General features: G+C 44.5%; 1 protein-coding gene across 2 annotated transcripts in view; it reads right to left on the bottom strand.

Moving 5' to 3' along the window:
- The window catches only part of SLC22A18 (solute carrier family 22 member 18), a 67,436-nt gene that overhangs the window by 24,038 nt on the left and 27,849 nt on the right, over nucleotides 1-15,549 (bottom strand). The gene's annotated exons all lie outside the window — the stretch shown is intronic.

Here is a 15,549-nt window from a genome sequence, read left to right as displayed (position 1 = left end):
TTGGGCATTTGGATGAGGAACAATTCCTCTTGAAGTCACAGTACATAAGGCATTAAAAGAACTCACATCCTTTCATGGAGGGTTTGGATATGACCACAGTAAGAAATTTCACCAAAAGATGGATATTGCCATCAAGATAGTTTATAATTTTTATTAATAATAGCGTATTATACAATGTTTTTAAATCCTAAGTGTCAGGGGAAAAAGATCTCTTTCGGTTTAATGAAGCTTAGAAATCTTCCCACAGAAAGCACAGCATCTGCTTATTAGAATCCATCTAATCCTCATCTAATCCCCAATTTCATTCATCTAAGTAATCATCTCACTCCTTGAAATTTCTCAGTGAAATCAAATGAAGCTAGGGAAAGTGAAGAAAGTACTCCAGATGATTAAGGATGGTAGAATACGGCCTACAAGCAGAACTAAACCCATCAGAGACACGATACCATTTGAAAAGGAGGCATTAAAAATAAAAAACATGATTACAAAACTTTCTGAGAAGGTAAACAGCATTTTGACTGGTGCACTTACTTTTCTCCACAGGTGCCCAAAACCAAACCAATACCCCTTCAACTGTCCCTCAGAGCCCCAGACAGAAGTGGGGCCACATCCTTGGATGTAGGCACAGTGAACAGCAGCTATTAACTATAGTTGTACAATCATAAAATGGAACAATTACAACTTATCTAAAAAACACAAACACAAAAAGTCAATAGAGCCCGTAATTAGTCCTCAATTATCACTATCCTCTTAAAAAAGGCGATTAGGAAATGACTCCTCCTAGTCTTTAAGGGTATGTGGGAAGATTCCACTCTACAGGGCTTTAATTTTGACAAACACAGTAGAGCAAAGTCCAGCGCTGGAAGACTGAAACTGAGGAAAGTCGAGCTGAAAACACAGAGAAGCTTGTTTTAACAGTGAGAGCAATTATCCACTAAACCAGCTCATTAAAAGTCTCCTCCATCATGAGAACCCAGTTAGTTGTAGGGTTTCCTAAAACATGTGCTTAAAACCAACCACAGCAAGCAAGTTTGGGGTGGGAATGCCCAGCAGAAACACCAAAGGCTGGTGTCATGGAGAGCAAAAAACAAAGTGACCACCATGGTGCCTTGAAGGCACCAAAATTTAAGCATTTTGGACTTCAGAAAAGTAATGCCTGGATTTCACCAGAGAGGATTTCACCAGAGGATTTCACCAGCTTTGGAATTGTGCAGGTCCATGCAGACTTGGACGTGACTGTGCCATCCCTGCATTTTCAGCAACCTGTGCTGCCAAAAACAAGATGTAAAAGTGAGCTGCGAGCCCCCAGCTGATGCTCCCTGTGAGCTTGCTGATGAGAGACTGCTGATATTCTGACTTTTTACTGCTGATTTCCTTGTCAGACTACGGTGTATGTTTTTCATGGAATAACCAGCAGCACTAATTGTAAAAGCTTCAAGTTTCCTCCATGCTAGACAAAGGCACAGTCTGAATAATTTCTGGAGTATTATTTAAGTCACAGAGCAAGACAGTCAAGGATTGAGATGCAAACAAGCAAGAAAAGCATCAAAGAACAAATATAAATATATATATACACACACACGCATATTCCTGCTAACAGTAACAGCAAAAATCCCAGCTGAATATTTTAATTCTCATTAATTATTATTAAAACAACAAAGCCAGATAATATCTTACTGCAAAAGGACTTAGCACAGTAATTTAGACCTGCTGCCTTCTATCCACCAAGCTGCTTCACTAATTAACTCAGACCACAAAATTAGTCATTTACCGGATCATTACTTTTCATTTTTAGTGCAGCAGATTGCCACTTTCTAAATTAAAATTATATGCCAAGCAGTTCCCAAACTACTGAAATCAAATTTATGGACAAAAATTTTTATCCGAGACATCCAGAATTTCTGCTTTGCCTTGCGACATAAAGTAAATTTATTAAGAAAATAAAAAGGATAAAATAACCCAAAATAAGTAGCTGCAGCTGGCTAAATGTGCAGGGGTTTTATGGTTTGTTTTTTTTTGTTTGTTTTTTGGTTTTTTGGTTGGTTTTTTTTCCTGGCAGCTTCTATATTTCAAGCTTTCATTCTGATATGTAAAAAACACATCTCAAAATTTTTCATCAGCCAGGAAAACTTCCTTTCCAGTTCTACTTTCTCCTGAGGTAGTCCAGAATCCCACATACAAATGTAAACATGTTTTACTCTTTAAATCCAAGAAGAACTACAGCAAGCAATGATGGAAGGATCCCTCTGCAAAACTATAAGCAAACAATGCCCTGTGCTTACTTCACTGCAAGCATAGAACTGTTAATTCACTGCTGTGAAAGCGAGAGGAGAACCTCGACAATTTACATATTTGGGAAAACTTGGCCTTGATAAAATGGCTTTGTGGAATTTTGTACTGCCAGTTGCTGGAATCAGAGAAATCCAGTAAAATATGGAGCTCAAAACTGTGTTGCCCAGACAAGCCTGAAGCATTCAAAGTCATCTGAAAATCCCTCTTCCTAAGCACATCTTTCTGTAAGTGCTCCATCTTTTTCCACACATTAAGCACTGTTGTTCCTTGATGGAAAGGTGAGGAAGGTACAGCCTCCAGGTAGCTGCTCTGCTGTCTCATCCTTCAGCAGGGCCGAATGCTGAAATTTGACATAACTCACCTGTGTCCAGGAAACCATCTTTTGCATTTGTTTGTTGGCTCATTGAAGAGAGATGAAGTGAAACCAAGGGAGCTGGTGGTAGAAATGCTTTGCTGGGTTAGGAGCTCCTGCTGAACAAGAGCTGGCTCGTGGTCACTCGACCGTTTTTTTATTTTAAAATTCAGACATGAACTCCCAGCTCTGCTGATATCAGCCAGAATCCTTTTGCATTCAGTTTTGTCTGTCTGGCTTATCAGGAGGAAGCTTCACCAGGAAGGGATGCAATGGCACTATTAAGATAAATGAAGTACATCAAGCAGATTGCTCCTGTGGGACCTTTTCCCATCCTCTTCACCTTCCTGCTCTCCCCCTCATCCCTCCTGGCTGTCCACAAAGCAGCCATGTGGAACCAGAGTGAGCCCTGCCAAACCCAGCAGCAGATTTCCTGAGCAGGGCGGAAGAACAAAGGCTGCGGGCAGGACTAATACAATTAAATTAAAGGGAGCAAAAGGGCACAGCAGCTTTGGCAGCTGAATTCATTGTATGGCCTCTTCCAGCTTCTTGTTGATTAATGAGAGATTAAGGGCCTTTACTGTCCTGGGCTTTATGGTCAGAATAACTTGGGTAACTTTATCTGTGTACTTCAGTATGTTATTTATAATTCCTCTGCTTTTTAATCTGTAGCGAGAGCCCCTTCCTGACATTTGTCAGCAGCCTCCTTGGTCTTCCCTGGGGATTTCTGCTAGCAAAGCCCCTCTCAGCTGTCAGCTAAGACCACAGCTGCCCACTATTCTTTTTGTGTTTTCAGTCTTGCCATGAAACAGAGGAATAAAGCACATTTTCCTATCCTGCATGGGACTGATGTGTGCCAAGATCCTGCTTTCAGGAGGATACAAAGATTTTGGCTGTAGGGGGAAAACACTTGAATCTAGGACTAGGAGGAACTAGGCTCAAGGAGGACTAGTTTTTGCCAACATGACTAACTGCAGCTTGTCCTGACTTAAAACTTTCAGAGAAACAGGAAGAGAACATGAGCAGAGGGACCTGGAGGCCAGGAATCCGTAACATCAGCCAAGCACTGCTTCACAACCTACAAAAGCCTCTCCTTTTCACTTTCCTGAAGCCAATAGGTAAAATGTGGTGGATGCATTAAAAGCATCCTTTTAAAGAGTTCTAAATGGTTTCAAAAAGTGGGATGGCCACGTGCCACAGGACCCATGGTGTGGCATGTAGGCATGTTGGTAGCCTGTGGCCATGGAAAACGGACGAGAGGCTGACAGCTAGGATTACCCATCTGGAAACTCCATCCTTAATGCTGGTGGGAAAGCAGAACTGATGCTGAAACCAGTAATAGAAATGTACTGGTAAACAGATTAACCCCCAAAAAATCCTAGGATCCAAAGCCAGCTGGAGGAGGGTTGCATTTCTTCCCATCTAACTCTTAGCCAGCCCCTGTATTTACTGGCAGGTAAATCCCAACCTTCACTACACCTCCCAAGGGCAGCAAAGTGAGGAGCTACTCCATGTTCCTTCACAACCTGCTCCCATCAGGGTCAATTAGTATGAGCCAAATGAATGCAACCAGAGTTCAATTTCTGAATCAAGACACGACAGTAACACAGCAAGGGCTCACAGAGGCTCTCCAGCTCCTGTCACATGCCCCTGAAGTCAGAGGTGGCACATGTGAAGCATCCGAATAACCTGGCAAACTTTACAGCAAATGCAGCTCGTGGAAAGCAGGGCCTGGCCAAACGAGCATGTGTGGGTGTATATAGGTACACACATATGTACAAATACATGTGCAGAGCATTTCCCAGTAGCTTTGAAGCAATGCTTTCAGCAAAACTTCCATGAAAAACTCAATGCCACAAAGGCATGTACAGCATGTGGGCATCAGGCAGTGGACCAGGAGCAGGAGAGAGGCCACTGGCCAGGCATTTGCAGGCATGTTCCCAGCTCACAGAGAGGGAGCCTGAGCAGAATCCCAGCTGGTACCTGCCAGCCACCACCCTCAGGCAGCGCCCAGCAGGGATTGGGCACTGGAACCTCCTGCTTCCACCAAGGGCAGCTACAACAAACCAAGAGGGGACACAGTTTTGGGCTCCAGCCCAAATTCCAGTTCTTGCCCAGCTGCAATTCCCATCTTTGATTTCCTGCCTGAAAAGCCTGGGACAGACCATGGAGGCAGGTACCTAGGGGTTGCTGCCAGCCAGGAGGCTGCATTCAGGCTGCATGTGCCACGAGATGGTATCAGTGGCTTCCCCATTAGCATTCCAGCCACAGAGCCCGGCTCTGCAAAGCCCAGGAGAAGAACACACGCGTGTAATTGCACAATTAAACGTTGCGTCAATACGGCGATTCTTTCGAGAAGGAGGCAGCTCCCAGTGATTCCCTGGGGATTAAAGGATCAATGTGTATTTCAGCAGTGAATGGGATTGTGTTTGTTTTCTTTCTCTTTTTCTTAATAAAGTCAAAGTTGAACATGGAGACAGCACAGATTGTTTTTTAGTGACTCACTCCTACTTCAAAACTGTGCTGCATAAAGCCAGCATTCATAGTCGGCCCAGATTCCTTAAACAGCTCTGAGAGGACTCTCAAAATATTTCTTTGATTGCAGTTTGGCCACACTATCCCCTCATACCCTTAGAGGGGCAGCTATGGGTGAAAAAAAGCTGGTGAGTTAAAAAGAAAAGCAAAGCAAAAAACTGAAGTGAAAAAAAGAATGTTCAGGTGAAATCATTATGCCAAACCCTGGGCTCTGGTAACCAGCTTTAGGTCTGTAAGAAACTGAGCAATGACCACTGTGTTCCTGGTAACTTAGTGATATATAAACTTACTGCATAACTTATTGTAAATTAGTGATAGTTTTGTTCAAGGAACTCTGTTTTACTGCCTTACTGAATGCATTTCATCTCTGACCCATTGTGGTCTGGTCCATACTGTGGAGATTCTGCCTAAAGACAAAAAAACCAAAACCAAAAACCAACTGAAAACACCCCTAAGAAACCCAAGCACAAAATTTCACCAAGCCTTCTTAAAAAACAAAACCCACAAAAGCCTCAACCAAAAAAAGACTTATTGAGCGTACAGAATTTTCCCACATTTCCTAGGATGTTCATGCCAATGTACAGAGCTAGTCCGGCTTCCCCAGCCCAGGGCAAGAAACAGCACAATAACACACATAAACTCAGACAATCCAGTGCTCAGCAGACTTCAAGGCAGCACTACGGAAGAAGGACCACCCATCACATTATCCATGCCTTTGAGAGGAAAACAAAACTTCCCCAAGTCTTCCTTTCTACAGCTCCTACTCCTGTGCCCATGGAAAGAAACATCACACAAAGACATGGATAAGTGTCTTCTGTCTCTTGACACAGAACACAAAACTTGAGTGGATAGCCATCCCCTCCCATGCATCACCAGGAAAAGGGAGGAGTTCATCATCCTGATGGAACTGGAAACCATGACCAAAAAGGGAGTTCTTTTTGCCATATATGCTTTAGATGAGGAGCAGCAGATGTTGGCTGCCACTGCTTCAGGCAGAGAAGGAGGCTTTTTTTCACTATGATGAGCTTGACATCATTGCAGGCTGCTCATGGAGGGAGTGAGACTTCACATCCACACCCTCAAGAGAGCCCCTCACAGGGTGAGAATGAGTCACCCGCAGACAAGTGCTCATTCAACTGCTTATTTCTAGTGGCAGCCACATCTGGAAAATTCGTGTGGTGCGGAAGGAAAAAAATATGAAGAGGGGTATGGGCAGCCTCCATGACCTGCTTCCATCAGAACTGAGTGAGGGAGGGATGCTGAAGATTGGTACTGGTGCATTAACAGGGCAAAGAGCCAGGAGTGCAACCACAGCAGTACATCAGAGCTGCCGTGTGCTGGGGACATCAGAAATGGGGCAGGGACAGGACTTCACAGCCATCCCAAGCCATTGGAGCCACCTGTGGATTAACTTCCCTTAAAGGACATTCACTCCTGTGTGTGTCTCTGACCCAGCCCAAGGAAGGTTGCTGGTGGGGCTTGACACTCAACCTTGAAGAAAAAACACTAGGTCAATGCAGGGCACTGAATAAAAAGAGTTGGGCTTCTTCCATGGGGAAAATCCTCCTTTGGCAGAGCTCCCTAGGTACACAGTGCTCTGTGTGAATGCATAAGGCTGGCTGTCCATCAGGGGCTCTGCAGCAACAAAGGGATCTGTCCCTGCCGAGTGCCTGCTGCAGAGACAATCCCAGCAATGAAAAGCAGCTGGAAGGAGCCAGCCCCTGCCCCGGCTCAGGCACGGCAGCTCCCGCTGCCGGAGCATGAAGGAGATCCTTGTGGCAGGATGCTAATTCCCAGGCAGCTGGAGCAGCCTGGCCGTACCAGACTGTTGTGCTGCCTGATCCAGCACAGCTCTTCTGCGGAACTCGCCTAATTGCCGGAAGAGGGATATCAGTTACGCTTCAATAAGATGTGGGCGGATTTGCATGCTTGGCCCATAATCTGCTGCTAATTTCAAGTATCATTTAGTCTTGCGTGCTCTTTTTTTGGTAAAACACCCTATTTCCAAATACTGCACTTTCGTAATTCAAAGCTTCACTTGTATGTGTGATTATTGCTCTTCCCTATTGCACGGCATAGACAATCCCACTGGCATCTCGGTTCACTGAACACCTGCACATTTACATGAATTTATAACAAATGGGGGAATAAGATGCATTCTCCAAAAGATTTTAGCCAGCTTAGGCATTGCTTGCCTCACACTTATATACAGTATCACCCTGTGTGCCTAGAAATGGAGAAGTCTAGACAAGGACCAAGTATGATCTGCACTCCCTGAATGGGGGCTTGCAACACCTGGCTTTGATCCCAGCAGTGCTAATATTGGATGAGCTGGGACAAGCCAAGATAGGCATCAGAAAGTATGTGTTGGTGGTCAGTGCTCACATCAGAGGCATCTTGGTGAGGCTGGGACATGTGCTCTTCAACCTATCTGTGAACAATCTGGCACAGCAGTGAAGTATGATGTTTTCCTGAGAATATGCTACTAGAAGAGTACTGGGAAAAGAACAGCCAGTGGGGAATTGCATATGGCCCTCACAGGGCTGAGGGATTGGGCAATAGCATGGCAGCTGAAAGTCAATGCAGATTAGATTTAAAGTTAGATTAGATGCTCGCAGGCTAAACAAGTCTTAAATTCATACATGAAATTACAGTTTCTGAACAGCTTGTTTTTACTCAGGCATGAGACTTTTGGACTATCGTGGACTATTCCACAAAACCATCAGCTAATCAAACATTAGAGATTGCCATGAAAGAAACAGCGAATGAACATAGAACTTCATTAGACCATTCCATAACCCTCTGGTTCACCAGTACTTTGAGTAGTGCATGGAATCCTGGTGCCCTCCCCTCAGAAAGGTGTCTAAGGAGTAGGACAGGCTCAGAGGATGGCAACAAGGACAATTCATGGTAACTGGTTTTATGCCTGAGGAGGCTGAGAGCCTTCATCCCAGGAAGGAGATGATCAAGGGACGTCTAATAAAGTTGGAGCAGGCAGACAGGATGTGACATGGTCATTTCCACCACAAAAACTGTGAAGCACCAAACAAAACTGTCAGAGACTGATTCAAAAGAAAGAGAAAGGCCTAATCCTTCTTGCAACATGTAGATGGTCAGTGGAGTTTGTTGCTTATGTTGTTGTGGAAGCAAAAGGTTTGGACAGGTACAAGGAGAGATTAGATAAGCACTGAGAAGAATGATGCACTGAAAGTTGCTAAAGCATCATGAATCATATTCATTCATTCATGTCAGGAAATCCCCTGAGCTGAAAATAGTTGGAGGCTGGAAAAGTAATCAGAGAAGTATTATGCAAGTTTGTCCAACTCTTGCTCTTCACTAGGATTCTTACTGTGATTTTTGTCAGAGAAGGGATAAGGATACCAGATCACATTGAGATGCAAATGCAATTTCCTTCTCTACACTGGGGATCAAAACCGTGTCTCCCACCACCATGTCACAAGCCGGATAGGCACATCTTTGCTCATTCCCTGGAAAATGCTGCTTTTTTTTCTGCAACCCTTAAACATTCTAGAGAATAAATAAGAATAACGAGAGCTCTCAACTTTATGTTTGGGAGGACATGCAGTTGGGAAAGGGTAATGCCACATTTCAGTCCAAGAAATGTTCATCTACCTTATCAAGTGACTGTTTAATAAAACACAAAGGTGCAGTCTCCCATCTCTTGACCTTTTTCTTGGATACACCAAAGAAAGTAATATAAAATTGTATTACAAACTAATAGTTTTTTGGGGTTCTCCCCCACCTTCTCCTTCATGGTGGAGCTTTGTTCCCTAACAGGTAGCAAAGCCTTTAAGTATTTTCTTTTAATTGCTTAATTAAGCAACAAAAACTACTCTTCCAAGCTCAGAATGTGGTAAATTATTAAAATGCTCAGTTTGGGTGTGTCGCTGGGTAAGGACTCCCACACACAGACTGGTTGAAGGTGAGCTTGCTAGACTACTCAGTGACTCACCACCAAACACATCGTTAATTATATGTTACAGCATGTCTGACTTCATAGAGTACTGTAGGTGGTGTGAAATAATCTTTGAATGAGTTCAAGCTTTTTCCAGCTTTTATGAGGTTACAATGCTTCAGACTCCAGAAGACTCAGCTAGGCAGGAAACTGTTAAGGATTTGCTATAGTAACCTGAGCTGCACTCGCAGCACATCAAGTCTCGACTCACAGCAGTGGCTTTGGAAGATCTGCAAGCTTGGCATCGGTTGGAGTTGTTACCTCTCACCTATCATGATGCACTCACTCACTCACTCAAAGCTGGCTCAAAGCAGTGTGTGGGTAGAGCTGAATTTTGCTGCCCAAGGATGAGGGGTGGGGTCTGGGTAGTTCCTGTGAGGGGAAGGGGTAGGATTTGGCTGGCAAAGAAAGCACTAAGAGAGTTCTGGCAAGCCACTGCCTTTTTTGCTGGCGCTAAGGAGTGAGGCAGTGACTGCTACTTCCAAGAGGACCTCACCCACCATCCAAAAGCAGACACAGACACCAGATGCTCTGGCTTTTTGCAAAGACTGTGCCTTCTCAACACTCTGGCAACTAGACAACAGGACTGTAGGCAGATAGTCTGATGCTGCAGGTAACAACCTATTTTGCCAAACTTGGAGGGGCCCCAGCATCAGCCCACCAAAGGACTCTAGCTTCTGCCTCTGTCAGTCCCTTTTGCAAGCCGGGCTCTGGTTATGCTACTGCAGTGACCCCTGAGAGTGACCCTTGTGTCACACAAAAGCAAGGAGTCCCTCTGCACCCCACACCCACAGGCTTTGAGGTAAATAAGTAGAGAAGTCATTGGCTAGCCAAGTCTGACACTTAAAATTCATCTCTTACCAGGACCATGCTCATGTGAATGACATTTTTAAGCTACGTAATCCCTGGCAAAACAAGCTAATTCTTTACCTTGAGGTAAGTAACTGTAAATGCAGCATCCTACCAGAGGTATGGCACAGACTGATCTTGCCTCAGAACAAGTAGTGGCAGCCAACACCTCCTTCCTCAAGGTGTGAAAAACGTTGCCATGCTTAATGAAGGGCCCCAGCATTTTTGTCTAGCAAGACCTTTTAATGAAATAGGACACATTAAGACTAATTTTGTATGGGAAGCAGTGTTGAAACACTAATACCCAAAAGTCACAAATAAGGCATTTCATGGGTCAGGTGGGAGACTTTCCAGCATCCCACTGCAACCTCTCTGGTTGCACAACAGGCCACTTGAAACCAATCCTTTCTCCAGCAAAGACAGAGCCTGAGGGCTGTGGGGCAGCTGATTTGATGTCTTGAAGAGTTTGACCCCAGAAGGAGGCATCTGGATGAGATGAGTGAGTCACTCCATTTCAATAATGGGCGAAACCATTAATTGAAGGTGCACAGTTTGCTTGTTTGGGCAGGCTTCGTATGCCCTAACCAGGAGTGGTCTCACTGCTGCTGTATTTACTGAACTCCTCCAATTAAGTACTTTGTTTCCCTCATCCATAATGACAATGGTTTCTGCATGTTAAATATATTCAGAAAGGAGGTTGCTCTGTGTTTCGCATTTGCAAATTGTAGTAGCTTTCTCCTCTACAAGTTAGTAGGAGAAACACTAGCCAAGGAATGGCTAAGAAACTTTGCACTGAGTGATGTATTCTCAACTACTTTGTTTAGCACAGTAGAAAATTATTTGGGTTAAAAAGCAAATTCAATATTAACTAAAGTTGCTTGCATGTTTTGGAGCAATGAATTGAATGCAAATTTAATGGATTTCATACCAGTCAAACATAATTGCAGACGCTTCTATGCATCCTATGCGTGTTTCAGTGGACTCCAGCATTGCCAAAGCCCTGAACAAGAGCATCCTTTAACCACAGAGCTGCTGCAGCAGTTGCATCTTGAGCTCTGCCTCACACACCTTTGCTCTCAGTTGGAGGAACTCCCCTTAGGGAGAGAAAGCACTCAGTTCTTTCTTCACACCACATTTCATCTTGGCCCCACTACAGAGACCACCTACAGGGATGCCAGTTAGCATCAGCTGCATTATGCTGAACTGGTATTTGTGGGTGCTCTCAGTGGGAACCACATCTTAGGCAGCCTCACGGACAGCTCTCCACCCAGCCACTCGCTTACGGCACAAGCCCGCTCTGCTCACCACCAAATGGCAGCAGCAGCAAGCTACCCCATGGACTTGTAGGGAAAACTGTGAGCAGAATGTTTACTGTATTTTTAGTTGCATTTAATTGCAAATTAGCAGTTGGAAATAAGGAGGGGTGAGCAAGGTGTGAGCTGCCAGCTGTCTGCAGAGGAGTTTGGAAACCTCCGATTACCCATTGCTGTAGCCGTGTGGGGAGAAGCGCTGGCCCGCTGCACTTCTGGGGTTTGCTGTGGCTGGAAGATTTACATTTCAAGCCATCTGGTGGTGCAAGAGCCAGAGGCCACACACTTCTTTGGCAGGACATCCTAGGGAACACCTGTATTCCAGGTGCTATGAAGGCAGCAAGGGGCCATGTTATTTAGTGGCCGGCAGTAATGATAATTTTCGGCTGGTGTTTGTGGTATCCTGAAGCCTTGCAGAAGCTGGCTGCTTTCAGTGCACCAAAGACATCCACTTAGACAAACTTATTGATTAGGAAATTGTTTACCCTGAGACTGTCGGGTTTTTTTCTTTTCAATGCACAGGGGAAAAAATTATATCTTCATTTCACATCAATTTTATTTTCAGCAGGGCAAAGCCATGGAAACAAGGACTTCAGAGTGCTGCCAAGTCTGTTGGACATGCATCTGTACACACCAGGGAAATACTGGGATGTCCAAAGTACACAAATCCCCAGACCTGTGTCTGCATCAGTCCTTGTAAGAGTCTTGTTACAAAGTTTTCCTTTCTTACCTGCAGAAACAGACCTAATGCAGGGGCAGCTGAAAAACCTCACACTTTAAATATAACAATTTATCTTCATAACATCCCTGTGGGTAGTGGTGGTGCAAACACCCCGGATGTACTCACAGGGAAATGAAGCACAGAAAACCTGAGTGCCCTAGTAAGATCCCATACAGACCATGGTGGAAAATAAAAAGCCTTAAAAATCAGGTATCTCACATGTAAGTTTAGTGCTCAGACCAGAGTACCACGATTTTCCTCTTCTCTTTCTTTTCCCTGGATCTCCCAAAAGCCATTTTCTTCCCCAGCCATAACAGTGATGCAATGGGAACCTGCAGCTTGCTGTGTCTTGCAGCACCCTGACAACACAACAGTAGCACCTACATATTACACCACCACTGATGAGAGATGCACACACATGTAGATTTTTGAAATGTGGGACATCCCTATTACTGTTTCAAGAATTCCTCCCCAGGAGCCTTGACGTTGTACACGGGTGTCAGCTGGCCCAGCTCCACGAGAACCAGCTGCCCTAGGAACAGGCTTCACCCTGGGGACACATCCTAGAGCCCTGACTCAATTTAAGCACGAATTTGAGTCAGTGGAAACTTGTCTGAGGAAGGACTGAGCAAAAACCACAGGATGAGAGTAAAACAAGCAATGCAGATCCTGAGAAATTAGTAAGAAAAGCTGTGATCCTGGCTGCAGCAGGAGGTATAATGGAAAAGGGGCTGGAAAAGATCGACTGCAGGCACTATGGAAAAGATGAAAGTCAGTAAAAGCTGAAAATGGTTTAAGATCATGCCCAACATCAGCAGTGTAGATGCGATGGCTGCCAATCCCCATCAAAATGGCAGCACCCAATCCAAAGATCCCAGCCAGAGCACAAGGATAGGGATTATCAGCAGGAAAGGACTTGAAATTCACTGCTCTTCAATAAATTATCAGAGAGCAGCAGTTGAGTAAATAGGTGGTATGAGCTTGGTACCAACATCTTTACCTTTAATCCCTGCTTCAGATCAAGTCTAGTAGTGGTCTCCGACAAAGGCAATTTTTAAAAATTAAATTACACAAACTGAGCACAACTTATTGTATTTACAGACATAGCCAACAAACCCTACAACTACACTGTGATATCGTAAAAGCAAAGTACCATGGAATTTGAAGGCTCTAGGGATGTTCTTTGTGGGTTGCTTTAAATCTGGTTAATACATGCCTTTAACTTCTTCCCCAGACCTACTTCTTGTAAAATCCAAACATAACCAAAAGAGAAGAGAGTATTCAAAGATCACTAACCATGTGGAAAAAATTATCCCAGAGGGAATATGAAAGCCATCTGCCTTGGACTCCCCCTGTACTCATCCCACAGATGTGAACAGTGAGAGATGGATGCTCTGGTGGCAAATCCTGGTCCTGCTGGCATCAAAAGAAACCGCACATCCAGACGGCCAGAGAGCTGGTTTTGCTAGGAGCAAATTAGCCCCGAGGCTAGCCAAGACTTTATCGGCTGGAAAGTCCCAGTCATGAGTGCTAGCTGCAAGGGGCAAAAGAAAAAAAAAAAGAAACAGGGAAAGATCAGGCAGGACAAGCCTGAACATGTTCTGTTTGTCCTTCCTATGTTACAATTATATCCTCATTCCTCGGCGCAAAAGGCAGTTCAAAGACACAATAAATCCCTTTCTAGTCTTACGCTCCTCAGGAACGTCATGGAAATGGAGCTGAAGTGGTTCCCAGAGATAAGGTGACAAAATAAAATTAAACCCTTCCCTACAGCGACACTTTGGTAAAATATCAGCAGAGAAATAGAGGCACCATTGAGACAGAGCCTATGGCATTCATCTGAGGAAACAGGACTGACCTTAGAGGTTTCAAGCTGATCGATTTAATGTTCTGCTCCTCACACTCTGCAGCTGTTCCTTTCTTTGCATTGCCTCTAAGGCTCACACTAACTTCATTTCATGGGCTGGATTTTATTGTAAGGAAACATGATTCCCTTTTGGATTACATCTTAATAAATGCTTCAGTTTAGATCCCAAGAAATTTGGGCTAAAGCACTGTAGACCAAGGATGGCTTTAGAGCAGGCAAAGCCTGAGGGACCAGTTAAAGCAGCCACCAAACAGGAGATTTTCAAAGGTTTTCTTTCATCCCTTTAGGCCAATGAAGAGGACAAAGAAAAGAAACAGAGCTAAAAGACAAGGCAGGAAGCATACTCAAGATGGACCTGGGAGGTCTCCAAGGGTGTTCCCACCTTGTGCTGTCCGTCACAAACCAAACGAAGCAAAACCAAAGGCACAGGGCATAATGATGCCACAGGGAGCAATTAAGCGGCAAGGGGAAAATACTTGGATCTTCAACTAAAAACATGCACTAAACAGCAAAACATTTGATAGCTGCAAATGTAGACATGGATGGAACAGACAGAACTAAAAGGCTCCATCATCTAGTACCAAACCACACAGAAACTATCAAGCACTTGTGCTGAAAGGTTGCAATAAAGTGAAACAACAGTGTCTTTAAAAATAATTTCTTAATCTACTTCACACCAAGACTTTGATAGAGTACGGAACTCACGCTGCCCATCATTCCAGCTCTGGGCTCTCATTGCTGACAAACATTCATGTTACTGTTACAAACTTCAACCTCACACAGGACAGACACCTTTTTTGACCATAACTGGGCTGCATGAGATTTTAATTACCCTTTTGAAAAGCCATTAATATTTCAGACTGAGTCATTTTGTGTACACTGGATGTTTCCTGCCTTTCACTACGTCAGGGAATTTCTTTCCCCCCTACAGCCCTGAGGAAAGGGGCACATGGCTGAAGGAGTCAGCGGTCATGAATAATCAGGGAGGGACTTCTCCAGAACAGGGCAGCAATGTGAAAAAGTCCTTCTTCTGGGACGACATTTGCATGACTGAGGGATGACATAATAATTCCGCAAACAAAAAAGGCTTTATACCCACATGGTGGCTTTCAAAACCTCTCTGCACTTAGTCCTTCCCTTCTGTATAGTAGCATCGCATTTTGGAGGCAGGAATTTAAGCCCCATCTCTGCAGCCATGGTTTTATCTCATTCTTTCTGGCTAACGCAATCCTACAACTCACATTAACAATGCCATTTTATGGGGCACAGCATATCACTAGACTACTGAAGGGATTTATTTCTGCTCTGGTAGGAGGGCACAAGAGGCAGGCAGAGCCCAGGGTGAGAGACCTGTTGGGGTAAGAGAAACATCAACATACAGGTGAAGGCAAGGCCAGAGACCGGACACCAGCGTGCAGTGATGGAGCAGAAAGAGAAGATGGAAATGGTATTGCTAGAGAGTGAAAAAGAAGCAGCACACCAAGATCATGCCCCTGCCCACCCCACCCCCCAAAAAAAGAAAAAACCCAAGCCCCGTTAGACACTTGGGAGCTGCTGAAAGAGCTGCACTGAAAAGGAGGTGCTGAAGTGCAGCCAGAGGAGCTGCATGCCAGGGCACATCCTTGCGAAGGCACTGTGTGTGCCGCC

This window comes from Corvus hawaiiensis, chromosome 6 (genome assembly GCF_020740725.1).
Source record: "Corvus hawaiiensis isolate bCorHaw1 chromosome 6, bCorHaw1.pri.cur, whole genome shotgun sequence".
Taxonomy (NCBI): domain Eukaryota; kingdom Metazoa; phylum Chordata; class Aves; order Passeriformes; family Corvidae; genus Corvus; species Corvus hawaiiensis.
Note: the sequence above shows the minus strand (reverse complement) of the source record. Positions and strands in the feature narration are given on the sequence as shown.